The sequence below is a fragment of the Mustela putorius genome, unplaced genomic scaffold (genome assembly GCF_011764305.1).
Source record: "Mustela putorius furo isolate JIRA1106 unplaced genomic scaffold, ASM1176430v1.1 tig00003854_pilon_pilon_pilon, whole genome shotgun sequence".
In the NCBI taxonomy this organism is placed as follows: Eukaryota; Metazoa; Chordata; class Mammalia; order Carnivora; family Mustelidae; genus Mustela; species Mustela putorius.
The window spans coordinates 5,276,547-5,296,706 of record NW_025422006.1 but is presented as its reverse complement, the minus strand read 5'-3'; the positions used below and the strand labels follow the sequence as shown (position 1 = coordinate 5,296,706).

General features: G+C 43.4%; 1 long non-coding RNA gene across 2 annotated transcripts in view; it reads right to left on the bottom strand.

The window, feature by feature from the left end:
• LOC123387521 overlaps positions 1–20,160 on the bottom strand; it is a 33,142-nt gene that overhangs the window by 7,093 nt on the left and 5,889 nt on the right. The window contains exons 2-3 of one of the 2 annotated variants that reach the window (XR_006601961.1): positions 19,065–19,152; positions 16,635–16,873 (exon numbers count right to left, since the gene is read on the bottom strand). This is a non-coding gene — a long non-coding RNA (uncharacterized LOC123387521). Of the gene's footprint in view, positions 1–16,634; positions 16,874–19,064; positions 19,153–20,160 lie in introns of those variants that run through there. The other variant, XR_006601962.1, reaches the window with a different exon arrangement.

The following is a 20,160-nucleotide window of genomic DNA, read 5'->3' as shown; positions in this document are numbered from 1 at the left end:
AACATAAACTTTACTTCTGCTTATGCGTCTTTCCAGGGGGAAGTAACAACTAAATGCATCACTGGAAGGTTTGCTGGAGTTTTCCCTTCCCAGTTGTCTGTCAGAGTGATTACAGGGAATCCTTATAAAGTTGCAGTGGTCCAGTTTGGGGTTGTGACTGCATTCCCTGTGCAATGACCTTTACAACAGGCCTAAATTTGTTCTTCCTTATCATTAGTGGCATGAACTTCTCCAGGGGATGAAGGAGAAGTGCCTGTGTATCAACAGCAGTTAGAATTAGAATCCACTGCATGTGAATTTCCTTGCTCCTTAACAACCTGCCTAAGTCCAATTTTATGTGTCACACTTGCATTGGGTGATGAGGGACTGTTGCACATAACATGACCAATGCTGCATCTTGGTGGAGCACACATGGCTCCTTCATGAGATATGACTGAAATGGCACGGTCCCTTAGTGTTCTTTGGCCCACTGTTCGGTCTCCAATAGGGCCCTGTAACAAGGCAGGCCCTGTGTTTTCAAAATTAGACTATTTCTCTGAAGAACAGAGCATACCTTTCTATCCAAATTCTAGAGTTACACTCCGTGATTCTGTTAGTAGCAGGTACCATATGAAAGCCATATGAATTACAGATAATTAGATTATAGTCATATCTGGTGAGTCATATGGCTAAAATGGGAAATGAACTTGCACCATGGCCTGGACTTGTTACAAAATCTCTTCTTGCTCTGGGCTCTAGTCACAGCTGGCACCACTGGTAACCCAGATAGATACTCAGGACATGGTGGAATAACACTTTTGTATGTTGTCTCTCTGACTTCCAAAAAGCAAACATCTTCACCAGTCTTTGTGACTCTGTCTTAGCAGTCAAAGGTGCAAGATACGTCAACTTGCCTTCTTCTTTAAACAGGTTATCTACACATTTCCCAGATCACTGAACCCCAAGAAATATCCCTGGGGTAGCAGGCTCCTGAATTCCCATAGACCTTATTTCCCACCCCCGCACATATGTACAAATTGTGAATACTTTCTCCTTCCAGGTCTAGTCAGCGTTGCCATCCATGTGGTGGGTCAGTACGGTGCTCTTTGCGATATTGATATGATCAAGATCCCTTTAGACAAGATCAGTTCTTTTCAAACTCTTAATAGGCTCCAAATCACCTGAGAATTTTGTTGGAATGCAGATTTTTATTTAGTAAATCTGAAGTGGGGCCCTGAGTCACTGCGTTTCTAACAATTCCCCAGGGGATGGTAATCACACCTTAAGTAGAAAGAGATCCATTGCTCTGGGAGAGCCAGAAAGTTGACATGTCCCTGAGAAATGTTGCTGATGGAACAGTGCTGTTTCTTCCATGAAAGCAAACCTCTTCTGGTGATCCTATTGATCGCTATCGAGAAGAAAGAAGATGTCATATTAATGTCTGCATATCACTTTGCAAGACCTATGTCGGGTACGCTCCCCCTCAAAAAAAAAAGACCACACTTGGAACAATAAATGCAAATGGGTCACCACTTGATACATTTGTGCTAATACACTTTCATTCTCTATAAGCAATCTATATTCTGCACAAATTAAATGAGATAAAAGAGAATGAAAGAAATCAATTCCTGCATCCTTCAAGTATTTGATGGTGGGACTCATCCCTGCATTTCCCCAATGAAGGCATTAATATTTTAAATTTACTATTTTGATAGAAAATGTAATCCAGGTGGTTCTGTTTGGCCCTTCCTACCCTAATAGCACTCACCACACGGATGAAGCATTAACCGTGGTATTCAGTGTAGGTCTATGCCTTCCCTGCTATGCATCTAGAAGCTAGAGAAAGAACAGGGTTGAAGATGCATGAGTCTTATTATAAATGGACTCAAACTTAAAGTTCACTTAACAACTTCACTTCCTAAGTCCTGACTCTGACTGGTACATCGGATATGTAAAGATTAGTGTTTGCATTAGTTTTTAAGGGATATACTATAATCTCTGAAAAGCCTGGGTATTTCAGTGTACCCAATATATAGTCACCCTGATATAATCACTTTGGGGAAATGCTTTGAGGAAAATACATAGGTCATACTTGTGGCAAATTGTAGGGTCCTTTTTCAAGAAACCCATATATACCCTTCATTCAAGAAATGTGTGTCTGTGTGGCTTGGGGACCGAATAAAGAGTCCTCACTTTCTCCTTTGTTGTCTGAAGTCAGATATCCATTCACCCAGATGCGAGGGTGTTTTCCCCGTCACTTACATGGATTAAGTACATCCTCTTAAGTCTGTCCAGTTATTTCAGTCAGAAGGACATCATGGCCACTGCCAAAGACTTCTACAGGTTAAATCGAATCATTCTGAATTTCATTGCTGACCTGACCCCTATTCCAATGGTAATATTGATCTTATCCTAAACACTTGGTATCTCCTACTGCCGGATGCCTTCATCCTCCATTGACATCAAAGGATCTTCTTCAACGGCTGGCCTCCTCCCCATCATTCCTGGCTTGCGGCGGAGAGCCACAACTAATGTTTTTAGGGTTACTGTTGTTATTCTTACCAAGTTATTTCTCAATACCTTAGAAAAAAATGTGCCCTCCTAGCTCTCCTGAGAGCATAGTGTGTGTGAGGTTGTATGCAGGAATTGATACGATAAATCAACCTTATTATCCTTCTTAAGTCTTTGAACTCCTTCCTCTACCCAGAAAGTTCTAACAATTCACCTATCACAGAAAGGAAGATAATGTTGAGTCTTATTGTCTCCCAACTAAATTATTAAATACTAGCATATTAAAATCATACACTGAAGGCAAAACCTATACTATGTACATCCATACTGATAGGGTTTACTTTTCTTTTTCCCTTATTTGACACTCACAAAATCCACTTCCCTATACACTCTCTAGGTTCTTCCAATATAAATAGGCAAAAATCTCTCAGTGGATATGCTTCTTCTTCCAGAGTTAGGCTTTATAACCTTCTGTAATCTGCAGGGATTTATCTTAGAGTATGAATCTGGAAGCAACACAAGTGTGGAGGTAGGTCTTAAGAATTAATAGGGGCGCCTGCTTGGCTCAGTTGGCTAAGTGTCCAGCTCTTGGTTTTGGCTCAGGTCATGACCTCAGTGTCCTTGGTTGGAGCTCTACATGGGCTCCACACCCAGCAGGGAGTCGACTTGAGGATTTTCTTTCCCACTCCCTCTGTCCACCCCCCCTGCCCCCACTCATGTTCTCGCTCTTTAACTCTCTCTATATTAAACTAACTAAATCTTTAAAAAAGAGGAAGAATTAACATCCCCTTGCAAGGCAGCTGTTTCAGATGAGATGCCTTAAAGTTCTTCAGATAAGAAAAGGCTACCATTTTTAGTGACCAGGGGGTAGTAAAGCCAGCAATCACAACACATTTACGGAAAAAGGAGATCCAATCAGTCAGTACCACTTACCCTGGGGCCTCAGGCAGACACATTGTAGTTTTGTACAAAACTGATAATGAAAGTTTACCTGTGGTGTAGCTAAAATGTATATACTTTGAAAAAAGAATTCTTTAAATGTTAGAAATCCATTTAGTACCAGGCATTAGTAATTGTTGTCATAACATTTTAATTATCTAATAATTATATGACCCAAAGAAAAGAGAAATCTGTACTATTTGTTGAGATAAATTTATTTTGCTTAAAAATTTGTTCTGCTTATAGTTTCCTTCTATTATTTTTGCAATTTTTATTTAGATATTGTGTTATGCTTTCTGAGAAATCACTTTAAAAATTAGATAATGACTTCTTCTTCCACTGCACTCAGATTCAGATCCCCTCACCGCCCCCCCCCACCCTTGCTCGTGGCTGTCCAGACCCTGATTCAATAGCCTTCATCTCAAAACTAGTGGAAAATTCCGATTTCTTCCTAGATTTACATAGAAGAACTCAAACTTGATATGCTTTGATGACTAGTGGAGAAATGCTTCACTTTTATTGAAAATATTCCAATAACATATTTTAACTGTGACATTAAGAAATATTAAATCATATCATAATATTTGACTATATATAAACACATATGGTCATACTGCAGACTGGGATTCTTTCTGGGGAAGTGCAAAGAATCATTATTTAAGCTACCATTTAAATTATCTTAAGATTAACTTCCAAACAGAACAACATTAAAATGCATCATCTTCACCTGCATAATGTTGTTCTGGAAATCACTGTCTCCATTTCACAACTGCTTCTATTTAGCAAAGATAAAAAATGTGCCAGTGTTTAATTCTCTAGACAGGCACCATGGAATGTATATGCATGTCCCATATAAGGAGGCAACTTCACTGAAGCCATTTTTTCAGCTTGTATAAAGTTTATAATGGAATGCTAATTCTCTTGACATTAATGCATGTTTATTTATAAGCAACCAAAAATGATTGAAAATAAAAAGTGTCAAGTAATAAATTATGTGAAATAGACATATTGAAAAAGTGAAATGATATAAAACCACATACAAAAAATAATCACAGCTTTTTTTTTTTTCTAAATGGATGCCTGATTGCTTTTATATTCCCCCTGAAGGTTTTCCGTCAGCCTCGAAGGATAAATTACACAAAAAGGACAAGTTTTCATTAATCTGCAGGCTGACGTTTTTATAATAAAAAGAGAAAAATGTTTAAATAATACTATGGGTTGGTCAAAGTTGCAAAAACCAGGAGACTGGAGAGGGAAGGCTGGTGTGTCGTCTTTAATTTGTGTAGACAGAGATCAGCAAATTTAAAACTGAAACTGTATGTTGCTAGTGAAAAGTTGCCTACAAAATAATCAGCTCTTTGGGATGAATTTAGTTTTTCTTAAAATCATATACATTGATGTGATTAGTTAATGGCTTGGTTTATTACTAATTCCTATATTTTAGGGAACACTCCAGGAAACTTCAACCCAGGAATCAGAGATTTGCATGGAGATCTAGCTCTTTGTAGATATCAATTATGTTTTAATGCCTAGAGGAATCAATGCCTAAATCACCATGATTGTGAAAATGGATACATAGAAGTGATCAGGTCTCTGAACACAGCCTATGACCATGAGTCCTAGATATCTAAAAAAATACAGACACTCAGAAAAGACCATTCATGTGCACTCACCACCTCACCTGCCATTTCCCTGTGTCTGCATCTGTATTACCTGCATCTTGTGAGGAAGGAGGAACTGTGCACGTACCAACCTGGACCAACCCCTTCACTCATGTGCCGGACTTTGGTTTTCTCCCATCCACCCAAGGATATTGCTCTAACTGTTGCCCCTTTTCTCCTGCATTTTAATTTTATTTCTCTCCAAGATCAGTTGCATGATTAGGAAACATTTGGTGACATCTGCATCTTCTCAAAACCCTCCCTTCTGCCCTCAAGCACCTGCCATTTCTCTGCTCCTGTTGAAAACAAAACTTCTCAGAGAAGTGGATTGTACTTGATGTCATCATTCCTCATGTCCCATTTTCTCTTGACCCCCTCCCCCCAAGACTGTACCTACCCATCACTTCCAAACAACTCCTGTCAAGACAGCCCAAGGCCTCTACCACCAAATCTAATGGAAGGTTCTTAGGTCTCTTCATACTACACCTTCTCAGCACTGTCACTCGCATCCTGGTCACTCCCATCTGCAAGCTACCCTCTCTTTCATTGCCTTCAAGGCACCATCCTCACTCTTTCCTCTCTGGCCCCTCTTTCCCAGACCTCCTTGCTGGTTCTTCCTTCCTTCCCCAACCTCCAGGGTTGGAATACCCTAGGCTTCACTCCCGAGGCCTCTTCTGTATCCAACTTCACTCCTCTGGTGAAAGCATCTTATTGGCATGTCTGCTCAGTACTCCCAGCACTCTAGCCCAGACCTCTCCTGTGAATGCCAGACTGGTATGTCCACGGACTGGTTGATGTCTACACTGGCATATCCCCCTGATACCTCGAACTCATCATGGCAACAACTGAACTGCTGACTCTTCCTTTGAAATGTGGACCTTCTGCCTTCCCATTGCAGCGTTTGCAATTCCATCCTTTTAGTTTCTCATTCTCCTCTTTCCCTCTTCTGAACTGTCATCAAATCCTCTCAACTGTACTCTGTCAATTGTCCAAATCTTTCAGAGTCCCATCAGTTGTCACCTTCTCACTACTACTGTCCTGGCTCCGGTCGCCACCATTTCCTGGAGTAGCGCAACAACATGCTGTGGGGGTCTCCCTGGTCCCACTGGGACTTCCTTACCTTGCTTCTCCTCACAGCAGCCAGGGGGCTCCTTAGAAACGGTGAGATCATAGTATCATATATCATAGCGTGCATCTGCATGGAACTCTTCAATGGCTACTCTTTAAAAGCAGACCCTGAGCTGAGGATTTTTGGTCACGTGACTTGTTGAAGACATGTTCTGAGAGGAGACCATCCAAGGAACAGGGAGAACAGGGCAAGGAAATTGAAGCAGCCTGTGATTTCAGGCAGTGTCCCACCCTTGGCCTGACCCCTCAGGGGACATGTGGCATGTACATTTTACCTGAGTTTGCTCTCTACACACTCCCTGACCAGTCAGCTGTTGGCTTGAGGCCACTCTTCTTGCTGTGCCTTCCCTGTTTCACTTTTCTACCACCTGAGAAGTCTGTGCCTAGAGATCACCACAGTCTGCTTCCTCACTGCCTGCTCATCTTTGCTCTCATGTTCCCTATTGTAGAGGCCTCCTCGACCGCCCTCTCCAAAAGAACAACTCTGCCTCCCACACATGACCTTTAACTGATTTTATATTTTTCTTAGCACTTAGTATCTCTTTATATAAATGAGATCACATTGGCCTCCCCCATGGCAGGCAGGGGCACAGTTTTAGTCACCATAATACCTCAGAGGCTAGCACAGCACCTGACACATAGCAAGCCTTCAAAATAAGTATTTGTTGAACAAAGGAGAAGAAACGAAGACATGAAGACATGACACAGCACCTGGGAAGATGAACCTTTGGGACAACCAAGACCTTCTCCCTTAGGATAGGAAGGAGGGCTTAACTGCTTTGTTTATATCAAGTCTTCTGCCGAGAGTGTTAGAAAGCAGCTCTTTTCCACCTAAGTCTTTACAAAGAAACACAGAGTATCTGCAACTCCTCTTCATTTCTAGCTGACTCTGCAGGTTGGTGAACATTTCCCTTTGGCCCTTCGTTGTTAAGGGCATGAGCCTCTTTCATTGTTATCCTACGTACACCGTTCTTTTGGTGACAAGAAATGCTGCCACTCTAGGAAACCGAAACAAAACAAAACGCAAGGCAATCAAAACTTGAATGGACAAGGTGTCCTGGGTATCAAGAATGAGCTGCTTCCAGGTTTGACATCTGTCCTACTGTCTCTCCTAAAACCCCTGAGATTCTGAAAACAATTATTAGAGATAGAGAAAAGACAACAGAGTGAAGCTTTTTCCATAGTTACCTACTCACCCTTTCCTATTCCCAGAGCCATGAGTCTCTCCAGCATCTTTGCACTTAGACATTCCCAAGTGTGAAAGAGATGCTGACAGGAGAGAGTACAATTATTACTATTATTTTTACATATAAGTAAGAAAGTATAGTTCAGAGTTGGAGTAATGCTAGAGGAAAGTGTAATGTAATTTTCTTCTGGATAATTAGCATTAATGACTTACCTTTGAAAGTTCAAAGGAGGACAGAGGGAGCACAAGTCCACAAAGCAAGGATCTCTCTCACACATGGATTCAGAGACCTTAGGCTTCATGCTCATCTGTGCACCCAAATCCAAAAAGAAGCAGTAAGAAGCCCATTCGAGGAGGACACGCCTATGTGGGGAGTACCCCACGCGTTTTAGTTGCCTGTAGTTAAATATTGAATGAATATTCCCACCTACAGTGTCCTTTATCCCCAGAAATAGTAGATTCCCTACAACGACATGATTAATAAAAGAAGAAATGACATAGTAGATAAAATTGGAACTACTGATTTCAGCATCAGAGCAAAAGTGTGACATCATCATTTCTGGTATTTGGGTCATGTAACGGCCAGTACCAGTCTTTCATTTAAAAGGGTGAGATGAAGGCCATCTTTTGCACCCTCTGTACTTGCTGTCCCTCTGGACAGAGGCCTTGGTAGAACTCTGCTGGACTTCTTGACTTTGGGTTCGAGTCTTTCTAGGCAGGATATTGATGAAATGAAGTCCTGTTTAAAGTAAACTGAAGAGATGCAGGAAAATGGATCTTGTTGTGAGAAAGCGAGGAGGTGGCTGGGGAGCAAGCCCAGCCCTGGGATGAAGTCCATCTTCGTTTGCTAGGACTGCTAGAACAACATGCCAGGGGTGGGATTAATTGTCTCACAGTTCCAGAGGCTAGACATCCAAAATTAAGGTGCTGGCAAGGTTGGTTCTTCCTCAGGATGTGAGGGCAAACCCGTGCTCCTCTCTCCTCTCTTAGCTTCTAGTGGCTTTCTAGAAATCTTTGGCATTCTTGGGCTTATGGCAACAAAACTTCAACCTTTATTTACATGGTATTGTCCCTGTGTTTCTGTCTCTGTTTCCAAATTTCTCCTTTTTCCAAGGAAACCATCGTAGTAAATTATTATCCAACCTAATGACCTCATCTGACTTGACCATTTGAAAAGATCTTATTTCTAAATAAGATTTCATTCATAGATACTGGGAGTTAGGACTTCCTTGTCTTTTGGAGGGACTTGTGATTCAATCCATAACAAAGGAGGGCATCAAATTCGGTGGGAAGGAGTGAGAAACTTATCTTCTTCCCTCTGCCCTTCTCCCTTTTTAAAAAAATATTAACATATAATGTATTATTTGCTTCAGGGGTACAGGTCTGTGATTCATCAGTCTTACACAATTCACAGCACATACCCTCGCCAATGTCCATCACCCAGCCTCCCCAACCTCTCACCCCCCTCCCCTCCAGCAACCCTCAGTGTGTTTCCTGAGTTTAGGAGTGTCTTGTGTTTGTCTCCCTGTGTGGTTTCATCTTGTTTCATTTTTCTCTCCCTTTCCCTATGATCCACTGTCTTGTTTCTCAAATTCCTCATGTCAGTGATATCATATGATAATTATCTTTCTCTGATTGATTTATTTCACTCAGCATAATACCCTCTAGTTCCATCCATGTTGTTGCAAATGGCAAGATTTCAGGGTTTTTATAGCTGCATAATATTCCATTGTATAGATACACCACATCTTCTTTGTCCATTCATCTGTTGATGGACATCTAATTTGGCTATGGTGGACATTGCTGCTATAAACATCTGGGTGCATGCACCCCTTCCGATCACTACATTTGTATCTTTAGGATAAATACCCTGTAGTGTGATTGCTGGGTCATAGGGTAGCTCTACTTTGAACTTTTTGAGGAAACTCCATGCTGTTTTGCAGAGTGGCTGCACCAGCTTGCATTCCCACCACAGTGTAGGAGGTTCCCCTTTCTCTGCATCTGCTATTTCCTGACTGGTTCATTATAGCCATTCTGACTGGTGTGAGGTGGTGTCTCACTGTGGTTTTGTCCCTTATCCCTTTATGAAACCCTCATCCAGGTATATGTAAAATTATGGGGTTGCAGCTGGGGGCTGCTCTCCATTCGAAGTCTCTTTCAGGAGGCTCTGCAGTTAGACTAAGGTCCTACCTGACTCTGGAAAAAATGCAAATAACTCATAAATAGAATATATTGAAACTGACAGGAAACTAGGACATATAAATTGAAATGGAAAAATATACTGAAAGGACTCTAAATCAGGGAATGACATGGCCTAACTACTTTCTAAAGCAAAACAACATTATTTCAAAATTTTAACATTACATATCACTAATGAGCAGATACCAAGATTCACATAGCTCAGATTTCTGTTTCTCATAATAGAAAAGAATTAATTGCACCCACCAAAATATCAGAATATAAAAATAACTTGGAATTCCTTGAGACTTCTGCAGTTCTCACTGGGACGACATGCCTAACTGGGAATAACCAAACAAAAACCCATTCCAGTGATTTCTAGGAACCTTATATGGAGCCAGAATGAGGGACTATTTAGAATGAAGCCCTTTGAAAAGAGGTTAGGTTTAGAAGCCAAATAGTTCAAATGATTGCTGCCGAAAGGAATTCTCTGACTCCCTCTCTTACACCAACAAGGAGGTAATGTCTACAAACAGCCAGCAGGTCAACCAACCAGTCCGGCCAGGGAAGGCTTCTTGGGATGAAGGCAAGCCACTTAGGGTCGTTGTTCAATGCCTCTCCTTCAGAGATGAACACAAACCAGTTCTTGACTCAGTGCCACTGTCGCCAGCTTTGAGGCTGCCTGGGTCCCCTGCCATCTTGCAGATGTTTGCACATCTGGCCAAAGAAAGAACGGGCACGCAACTTCCCGAGTGCCTGCAAAATGGTGGATACCCAGCGCTAAGATGCCAGCCCCTTGCCCAGCCTATCGGGAGGCCTCCATAAACAGGAGGCATCCATGCAAAAAGCTCAGGACAGTGGCTTCTTCAGCGTCTTCAGCTCTGTGAGAAACACCGAAATGTGTTAACTTCTAAACCGACATGTCCTTGTCCACTGCCTTTTGTGCCACTAATGAAAGGACATGCCTTTTTTCAAATGCCCAAAGTCCCACAAAGGAAATAACTGAAAATCGCATACTTACGCCACCTCGGCACCCCACCCTCCCCCAAAAAAGAGACTGGCTTTTCATTTATAACCGCTGGACATCTTAATCCAAGAATCCTCATCATATTATAGACCGGTCTCATCTGAACAAAGCCTATTAGAAATCAATACCGCCGTGCATCTTTCCTAGTTGTCCCAAATTTCAAAGGGCTAGATTACCCTGCTGTGTATTTCTTTTTCTAGTTCAAAGCTTCCAAGAAGCTGACAAGAGAAACTGGCCCATATAGTTCAAGTGACTTTAGTGAGAAACAGCACGTTCCCTGGGTAAATATAAAAATGAGACTCAGACCTCCCAAGGCCCAGGATTTCCATGCTAGTTGACCTGTCGGAAAATATATGCCAAGATAAATAAAGATTTTTAAAAATGTACAATTCTTCATGATGTCCATAGGAATAGTGGTATCCAAAATTAAGGTGATGCAAAGGGCAAAAAATTTTAAATAAATGTTACGAAGCAGACATTGATGTTTTCTATGCATTTTAAAGCCAGTGTGCTCTTTCTCTTTTTATGTCTTGCATCTGCTCTGATCCTTTAGTTCGGCTTCAAATGTATGACTACGTTCTGACTCCTACCAGTTCATTTATTTTTGATAGAAGGCTATCAAGAAGTCAAAACTCGGTGTAAGGCTAATTTGGTTCATATCATAGGACAGCACATTTCTTCTCCCCAAGATAGCTTACTTTGTTGCCTCCGTATTAAGAATATGCCTTTTTTAAAAAGACTTTCATTTTTAAATCATCTTTGCGCGCAGCATCGGGCTTTGAACTCACAACCCTGAGATCAAGAGTCGCATGTCCTACCGACTGAGTCAGCCAGGCAGCCCTCAAGAAGATGCTTTTGGAGGTGGCACTGGATTGGCCGAATTACTGGAAGGGCATGGTTTCCAAAAAGCTCATAAAAAAGTCTCCCTCGCCTGAGCCATCCATCACTGGTAATATGTCCAGGGCCTATGGGAAATGCAAGACACCAGCAATTTAAAGGGGATGAGATGTTCAGAGATGGCAAAGTAAAAAAGCCAGTATATGGTACATGTGTGGCCATCGACTCGCATCCTGTGTGTTCAAAGCAGAGGGAGGGGTTCTGACTGATGAGGACTGGAAGGGTGTCCGAAGTTTAGGGTTGAGGAAGAGTGAGGGTCCTGGGCGAAGCTGTGGGCATGGACGTGAACTAGGTATGGTTGGAAGGAGGAGACATATGGCCTGCTCTGAGTGGTTTAGCAGACGCCATTGATGCTCTGCCCGTGACCCCCCCGAGTTCACCCACTCTGGGGGAGACAGCTTCTGACACACAGGCAGCCTCCTGCTTCAAGTTCTGTTCTCTTTGCTTCGGTGCCTGAGACAAGGAAGGGGGCTGGCGGCAAGCTGGGGGCAGGTTCCGTGTGAAAATGTAAATGTGTGCATGCGTGTGTGTGTGTGTGTGTGTGTGAGTGTGTGTGTGTGCTGAACACACCCAGAGCAATCCTCAACCCCCAGGAGAGAGGAGTGGAGAAGTGCCCACTCCCTGCCCTCACCCTGGCCATTCTGAAGTCTGGGCCTCTTTGCTCTCCCAGGAGACTGAAGTGAGATCGAGCCCCAGGGGCCCATATCGACAACCCGCTGGTCCACTCAGCCTTCACTGTCTTCTGTTCCTTCTGTTTTCTCTTCTGTGCTTCATAAATTACCTCCACCCAGTACTTCTCTCAGGGGCTGCTTGAGGGGGATGCAGGTTGTGGACTGACACCCCTGCTCAGGTCCCTGCAGATGGCTCTCTCGCTTCTCATGATCACCAGCATGGGGTCCTAGCCGGCCGCTTGTACCACAGGCCCTTTGCTGTGCCCAGCACGTGGGGGAGAAGAGCATTCCACCTCTAGTCTGCCTCTAGATGGACCGCTGATCCCTCAAGATTCCGACCGGGCGTGACCTCCGCTGTGCAAACTCTCCTCCACCCACTCTGCCAGCCCTTGGAGGGCAGAGCACACCTTTCCCTGTTGTACCCAGGCCTCTCTCCTGGCGCTGAGCTCATGGTTTGGAAACAGCTTTGTCTGCCTGCCTGCGACTTACTTGCGATCTCCTAAAGGACAAGTCAAGACATCTTTCTTTTTTCTGAATGCCTAGGACGTGCCCTTCATCCGGGTAAAGAAACAAATGCTCAATACTTGGGTTGGGGGGGGGGTTGGTTGGTTTTGTTTGTTAGTTTTTTATTGTTGTTTGTTCTGTTTTTGAGAAAACAGTGTCCAAGGGGTGGCCCCTCCTGTGCCTCTTGGTTTTCTGGCCTCCTAGTGGGAATCTTTGCAACAGGGTTTGATTTTCAGAAGCCTCTGTTTGTCCCTACTGTCAACCTCGCCTCCTCTGAAGAGGGAAGCGCAGAATTTGGTGAACCTCCTAAATGTGGGAGGGGTCTCCTCCTCTCCTGGGGTCTGGTTTAGTACCCATGCCCCCTCCCCCACACCCACCACTCCACTATGGCAGAAATGAGGAAAAAGCTCACTAGTAAATTTTCGCCCTCCTTGTGACAGTCAATCTTCTGGGAACTATAGTTTCCTTTTTACAACACAGTTTGTCGTGATCGCCTCGTTCTCAAAATTTTCCAGCTGCCTCCGTCCGTATTTTAATGCTATTCACTACTTTTTCCTCATCTCATCAGTTTAATTCTTAGAGATTCCTCCTCGTCCTGCCTATCTCCAGAGTCAGAGCCTTTGTTTAATTCAAGTTCCTGAATTTATTTCCCACGAGCTGCCTAAGTCAACAAAAAGCGCCCCCGACGAAGGACGAGCCCTCAAATGACAACTCCAAAATCCATCCTTGAGCCTGCGGCTGGCTTAAATGAGATCTGGCGCCTGAGCTTTTTGCTGACCCGTCCTGATTTCCCACGAGTCTTTCTTGGGCCTCCCCTTCCCCATTTCTTTGTTTCCTCTGCACCCTTACATTTGGGGGCCCCTGTGCGCGGTCCTCCGTTTCTGCTCTGTCCTGGCCCAGGACATCCGCGCCCATTCTACGAGGTCACCGCACATGCTCAGCCGACGGCCCGTTCCTTTACCTCTGGCCCTACGCTCTCCAACACATTTGGAGTTCTGCTATGCCTCCTTCCTGGTTGGTGTCTGCACTCTGTGTTCTCTGGATAACTCAAAGTCATGGCAAGAGTTAAACTCCTCTTCCTTCTCTAGTTCCTACTTTCTCCAGGCTTCTGGATCACAGCCTCCTGACTCCTCCAAGACTCTTGCCCTCACTAGCATTGGGATGCAAAATCCCAGAGCATTTACCTCCAGGAGATCACCTGGGGTCGCAGAAACTGTCCTGTCCTTACTCCCGCGAGCATCTTTGAAGACCCTTCTTGCCTTTATTTGGTTTCACTGCAGTATTTTTCTGATTCGTCTTCCCATTTGAATCTCTCCCTGCAGCCCACTCTGTTCTTCCCCGTAGATGAATTTATTAGTGTCATATTTCAGCATTACGGATCAGGGAGAACCCTTGCATGGAGGCCTAGAAGCCTGAGTGCTATCCAGCTGGGCAATAGTCGTTTTCACCCCCCAAAACCGCACGGTCCCTTCTTTAAAATGTGGCAGATAGACTAAGCAATTTCTACATTTCTGTCTAGCTCTACAGGTTTTTTTAAAAAAATACCTTTATTGAGATATAATTTATAGAGATCAGAGAGTTTACCTATTTAAAGTGTACAGTCCACTATTACTTTAGTCGGATCAAAGAACTGTGCAACCATTTCCATCCAATTTTGAAACACCTTTGCCACCCCTACGAGCGATCTGTTAGCAGTCACTCCCCAAGTCTCCCAACCTCACCTTCCAGCCCCAAGCAAACGAACTGCTCATCTGCTTTCTGTCCCTACATAATTGCCTATTCAGGACACTTCATATGAAAGAGATCAGGCATCACGTGGTCTTTTGTGCCTGGCTCCTTTCCCTTAACCTAATGTTTGAAAACATGCCACCATGTCACGTGGATCTGTCCTTCCTTCCTTCTTTCTTTATTTTTTTTTAAGATTTTATTTATTTATTTGACAGACAAAGATTACAAGTAGGCAGAGAGGCAGGCAGAGAGAGAGGAGGAAGCAGGCTCCCTGCTGAGCAGAGAGCCTGATGCGGGGCTCTATCCCAGGACCCTGGGATCATGACCTGAGCCTAAGGCAGAGGCTTTAACCCATTGAGTCACCCAGGTGCCCCTGTCCTTCCTTCTTAAGTCTGAATAATATTCTGTTTATGATGATACTGCCTTTTGCTTCTACAGCCATCTGTTGATAGACGTTTGTATGTCTACTTTCTGTCCGCCATGAAATATGCTGATACGAAAGCTCTAAAGTTTCGGATTGTATTCTTAGCTTGACACCAAGGGATAAGTAGAGCAAGATGCCATTTTTCATTATTCTTTACCGATAACCTGTAAAGCCATCTTGACATGAGGACCGGGCATTCCCAAAGGAGAAATCGACCAACAGAATCTGAGGAGGTGTCTCATGCGTGTGCACGTACGCGTGCGCGCGCACACACACACACACACACACACACAAACCTTGAAGTTTCTGTTACTGCTTTCAACTGTAGCCATGTCTATTAAAAGCCACTTGTAAATAGCTAACTTCAGCTCTGGCATGCCATACATTAGGCATATTTGTTTTCCAGGGAAGATTATAAATAGAGGGGGGAGGGGGGAGCGAAACAGAATGTATTTTGCAAATGAGCCCAGATGGAAAACTAACAGATGGCCATGCACTGTATTTTGTGTGTTCAGACCTACATTTAAATTAAAAATTTTCATAATTATGATTAACGTCTGTAGCAACACTAGTTTTCCTGTGGTGGCATCATATATCATGTATCGGATGTATTGGGTAGAACATTTTCATGAAAAGGTTGCAGACTTTATACAAATTCTGGTACTAGCCTGCCCTGCACTTAAGAAGGAAACAAAACAAAACCTCACTCAGCAGTGATGAAACGCGTTGAGGAAACTTCAGTACAAGTGGACTTTCTATAATAAGGCCGTCTGCCGCCATCTGGCTTTTCCTCCCATGTTAAAACTCCAAGCCAGCTATTTCGTGCAGAGGGGAAATAATGGGCCTTTATTTGCATGGCTATTTTTTTCTAGACTCTGATAGGAAAAGTTTTCTCTTGGATCACACTTTTTTTTTTTTTTTAATTTCCATCAGTGCATGAGATATATTTATTTTCTGATGGGAGGTGTCTCATCTTGTATGTTATCCAGCCCCCTTTGATTTTCTCCTTTTTCCTTTTCTTGGATGATTCTGTGTCTTAGGAGTTTCCCAGGTCTTCTTAGAGGTAAGCAGTGCTGTGGGGGTCCTGGGGTCCTGGGGTCCTGGGAATGTTTCTACAGCCAACAGCAAGACTCTGGGGCCTGTGCAATGAGAAGATGAAGCCCAGGTCACTCTTTGTAGGACCTTTGGTCAAATGGCTGGCAATCGCAGTTGACTTCTGTGCACCAACTCAGGTTCTAGATGTGTAAGATGGGGAGTTTTCACTGCTCTTCAGAAGGCACCTGATGTACTCCACCTCTCTTTGCCCTGCCACAGTGCTCTGCTTTGGGATCTGTCCGCACTGCCTTCCATTTTGGCAGTTCCTTATTCTTGTCTCCTCCTCTAACATACTCTCCCATTGTTTTGGATTTTTAACCCCATCAGTACATCACAACTGTGCCCATTTTTGACTGGCCAGTCTGTCTCATGGTTGGTGTTGGCCTTCAGGAGGATTCTTCCTCCCTGGTGTAATTTTTTTTTTTTTTTTTCTGGTGTAGACCTGTCATACACAGTTTTTCCATTTCGCCCCAACACAACACATTACTCAAGCTGACTCCTCCTAGGCCTTTTCCTGGCCAGATTCCCCCATAGTAGAAAGACCCTAGTGTGGATCTCCAGCTGGACAAACCGAATAATGCAACATCGTAGGTTACCACTGACCATGGTGGGTCTGCCGTTAGAGGAGGTGGCTTTTACTTGACTGCTACCCTAAAGCTACTGTATTTCATTCAAGTCACCAAAAAGTCATGACACACATTCTGAGTTTGCATGGTGGTAAGACCCAAAGTTTACTGTTGGGACAATAGTTTATACAGATTAACGACATCCACTGAGTCTATAGAGTGCCTCTGAAGAGACTTTCTTTCAGGTCATTTCAGCTTTTCAAGAAGTTGTGGGGTGTATTGCAGGGAATAATGTCAGGGATAAAGCCAAGTTCTGGTCTTCCAGTCCTCAAATTTTTGCTTTCTGGCTTCATATTCAAAACTCTACCCTCCAGATATTCTAGACGGAAGAGAATGCACAATGGAGATAAGAGTGTGGACAAAAATGAATAGCTTTAGGCTATTTTACTTACAATTTGGAAAAGTTAAGTTAGCCTTTTGACAAAATAAAAACAAACAAAAACCCAAAAAACTCATTCATCTCTTTTCAGGTTCTCAGATATGAGCGAGAACCCGTAAGGATGAGTAGGAGGGACCGAACTTTCGCTTCCCATGTCGTAACTCAAGCCAGAAGCTATAGTCTCTGAATACTCTAAAACATTATATATGCCCATATACTGGAGAATGAACATATTTGATGCCATAAAAGAAGGCTTGGAAGAGCTGCTGAGCATTTAACAACACCACTAATTATTTGTGTAACGTTTGGCAAACAGTCAAAACCAGAATTTTATTTTTTTCTGGTAAACATATTTTTACACATTTGTCCTCCGTACAGAAATAACCCATAGAGATGCATATATTTTCACTTGCTCATGTTTGCATTGCTGAGGCATAAACCAATCCTCCCTTAAAAGGTTCGTTTCAAAGTTATTAGCTAATTCACAAGCCCAGAAAACCTGGGGGCCCACAAGCATATGCTTTGCATTGAAACACCAGCTTGGTAATCAAACGAGGAGCAATCTAATATGAGCTTTCAAGGCAGGTGAATTTGACTGTAAATCATGGTTCTGCACATAGGTTTGTATTTTCCATTCTTAATTACATCTGTGCAAATCTCCATTTGTTTATAGTTGCCTAATACATCGAGTGGGCCATTTGCATCCCCAGAGGCACCTTCCCATGGTGTGCACTTCTGAGGGAGAGAGGAAAAAAAAAAAAAAAAATTGGCTCAGCCATTAATTTGAATATTAAGTGCAAAAAGAGATATAGAAGTGAATGCTCTTCGATTTGGCAAATACTCAGAGAGCACCTTGTGAAGTGTTGATAGAGACACGCGGCAATCCAATTCACCTAAACTCATTAAAGCTCAATTTCCTCATCTATGAAATGGGAGTAATAGAGGGAAAAAAAAAAGGAGTGTTCACTTAAAATGCTACATAAATAGGAGTGAGAAATAGCAGTCATGGTAGTAAATTGCAGTCCAGTGCCTTTTTTTTTCCCCAGTGCCACTGAAATATAGATAGGTATTTTTCTGTGAAACACTGAATGTGACAGGGGCACCTGGGTGGCTCAGTGGGTTAAAGCCTCTGCCTTTGGCTCAGGTCATGATCCCAGGGTCCTGGGATCGAGCCCCGCATCAGGCTCTCTGCTCAGCAGGGAGCCTGCTTCCCCCTTTCTCTCTGCCTGCCTCTCCGCCTACTTGTGATCTCTCTGTCAAATAAATTAATTAAATTTTTTTTAAAAAAGGCTTAAAAAAAAACTGAATGTGACAAACACAAACAGAAGGCAGTTGTTTTATATCCAGGTTACCTATTTTTTTAGATTTCATTTATTTATTTGAAAGAGAGCACAAGCGGTGGGAAGGAATGGTCAGAGGAGAAGCAGACTCCCTGCCAAGCAGGGAGCCTGACATGGTCATGGGGCTCCATCCCAGGACCCTGAGATCAAACGACCTGACCGAAGTCAGATGCTTAACCGACTGAGCCACCCAAGCTCCCCGGGTGATCTGTTTTTTTTTTCTTGTTTTTTTTTTTCACTTTTCTTAGTCCTCTCTTATCTAAGAAAGGATTTACAATAGTCAGTAGCAGTCAAAAGTGTGTGCGATGTACAAGCATCATAAACTTGGGGGGGTGCCTCTTGTGTGAAAGATGCTGTATGTTCTACGATAACAGAAAGAAAACAGGGCACGGCCTAGTTCTAGGTTAAATGTAAGAAAATGAGGGGGGAAAAGAGAGATCTTCAGATTGCCTCTTGGTCTCTGTGGATTTCCTCAAGAAAGTAAGGAATGACGAGCAGGTGATTCACCTGAGACTGAAAATGACCTCGGACCGAGGCCTTCCCAGAACTGCATCTGTCTGTAAAGTGGAAATCTATGTGTCCTGCTCACCCCACAGCGTCCATACGAAGACCCACACTCACAGGGTATGTGAAAACTCTTTATAAATACCAAACAACCAGGTCTCTATTCTTTTCCTCTTTATCTGAGCATAAGGAATGAGAAACAGGTGTTGAAATCCCTCAACGGATATCCTTCCTCAAAGCACTAGGAATAAACAAGGAAGCCAAGAGATACCTCGGGCTCCACCTACCTTTGACATTTCCATCCTGATGATCCACCGTGTTGTCTCTCCTGGGCCATCTGAGCACTGACACTTACAGAGAGCGGTTTCGTTGAAGCTAGATCCGACCCGTCAACAACAAAATGAGAAAATATGGGTCAGTCTTCTGAGTCACCTTGAGAAAAACCATCATCTCAATTCAGACCTTCAGTTCCTCATCTGTAACACAGAAAGGCCAGGTCAGATGCTCTCTGAGTTTTCTGGCCGATCTTCCCTAAGTCAGAGGATAGAGGAGCCCTCATACGTGTGCGTGGACCTGAGTGATGACGTTGGTGATATCATGGGGACCTTCTCTTCGGTATCCTGAGGAGTCAGCATCAAAGATTCTCCCAAGCAGTCAGGAGCTGTGTTTTATGGCCTCCAAGTGGCCATATCAGGCAGCCACCAAGGGCCAGAGAGGCTTGTTCTGGAAAGCTGGATCTTCTGCCAGCCCAACTGATCGGCTAAGAACCTGCCATTCATTCGTCCCTTACCAGTCTCAGGAGTTGCTTTCCCTTGCACTGCAGAGGTGTGATTTCCCCTGGCAACCCCAGCCACTGCTGTGAAAGAGAATCATATTTACAATGGCCTTTCAAGATCAGAAGTGACCACAACTTATGGCTTCCGAAGCCATAGGCAGTTGACCCTCTGTATTCCACCATCTTGCTAGAAAGGCACTAAATGCTTCTTGGTGCTTTCTCTCATCTGTCCATACCCTTCTCTTGTATTTATCCATCGATTAACTTATTAAAGACTTGCTTCATTAATAATTTTTCTAAAGAGGGTGCCTGGGTGGCTCCGTCGGTTGAGCCTCTGGCTCTGTGTCCTGGCATTGAGTCCCTGTTGCGCTCTCTGCTCAGAGGGAAGTCTGCTTCTTCTTGCTCTCCCTCTGCCTCTCCCCTACTCGTGCACATTCTCTCTCTCTCTCTAATAAATAAATAAAATCTAATAATAACAATAATAATAACTCTTTCTAAAGAGCTCTTTGCTATTGAAATGATGGTTGTTCAGTGATTGTTGATTAGCTGGAGGGCTATGTCATTTTAGGAAAATGCCCCTGAGAGGGACGTTCTCTTGCCAAGATATA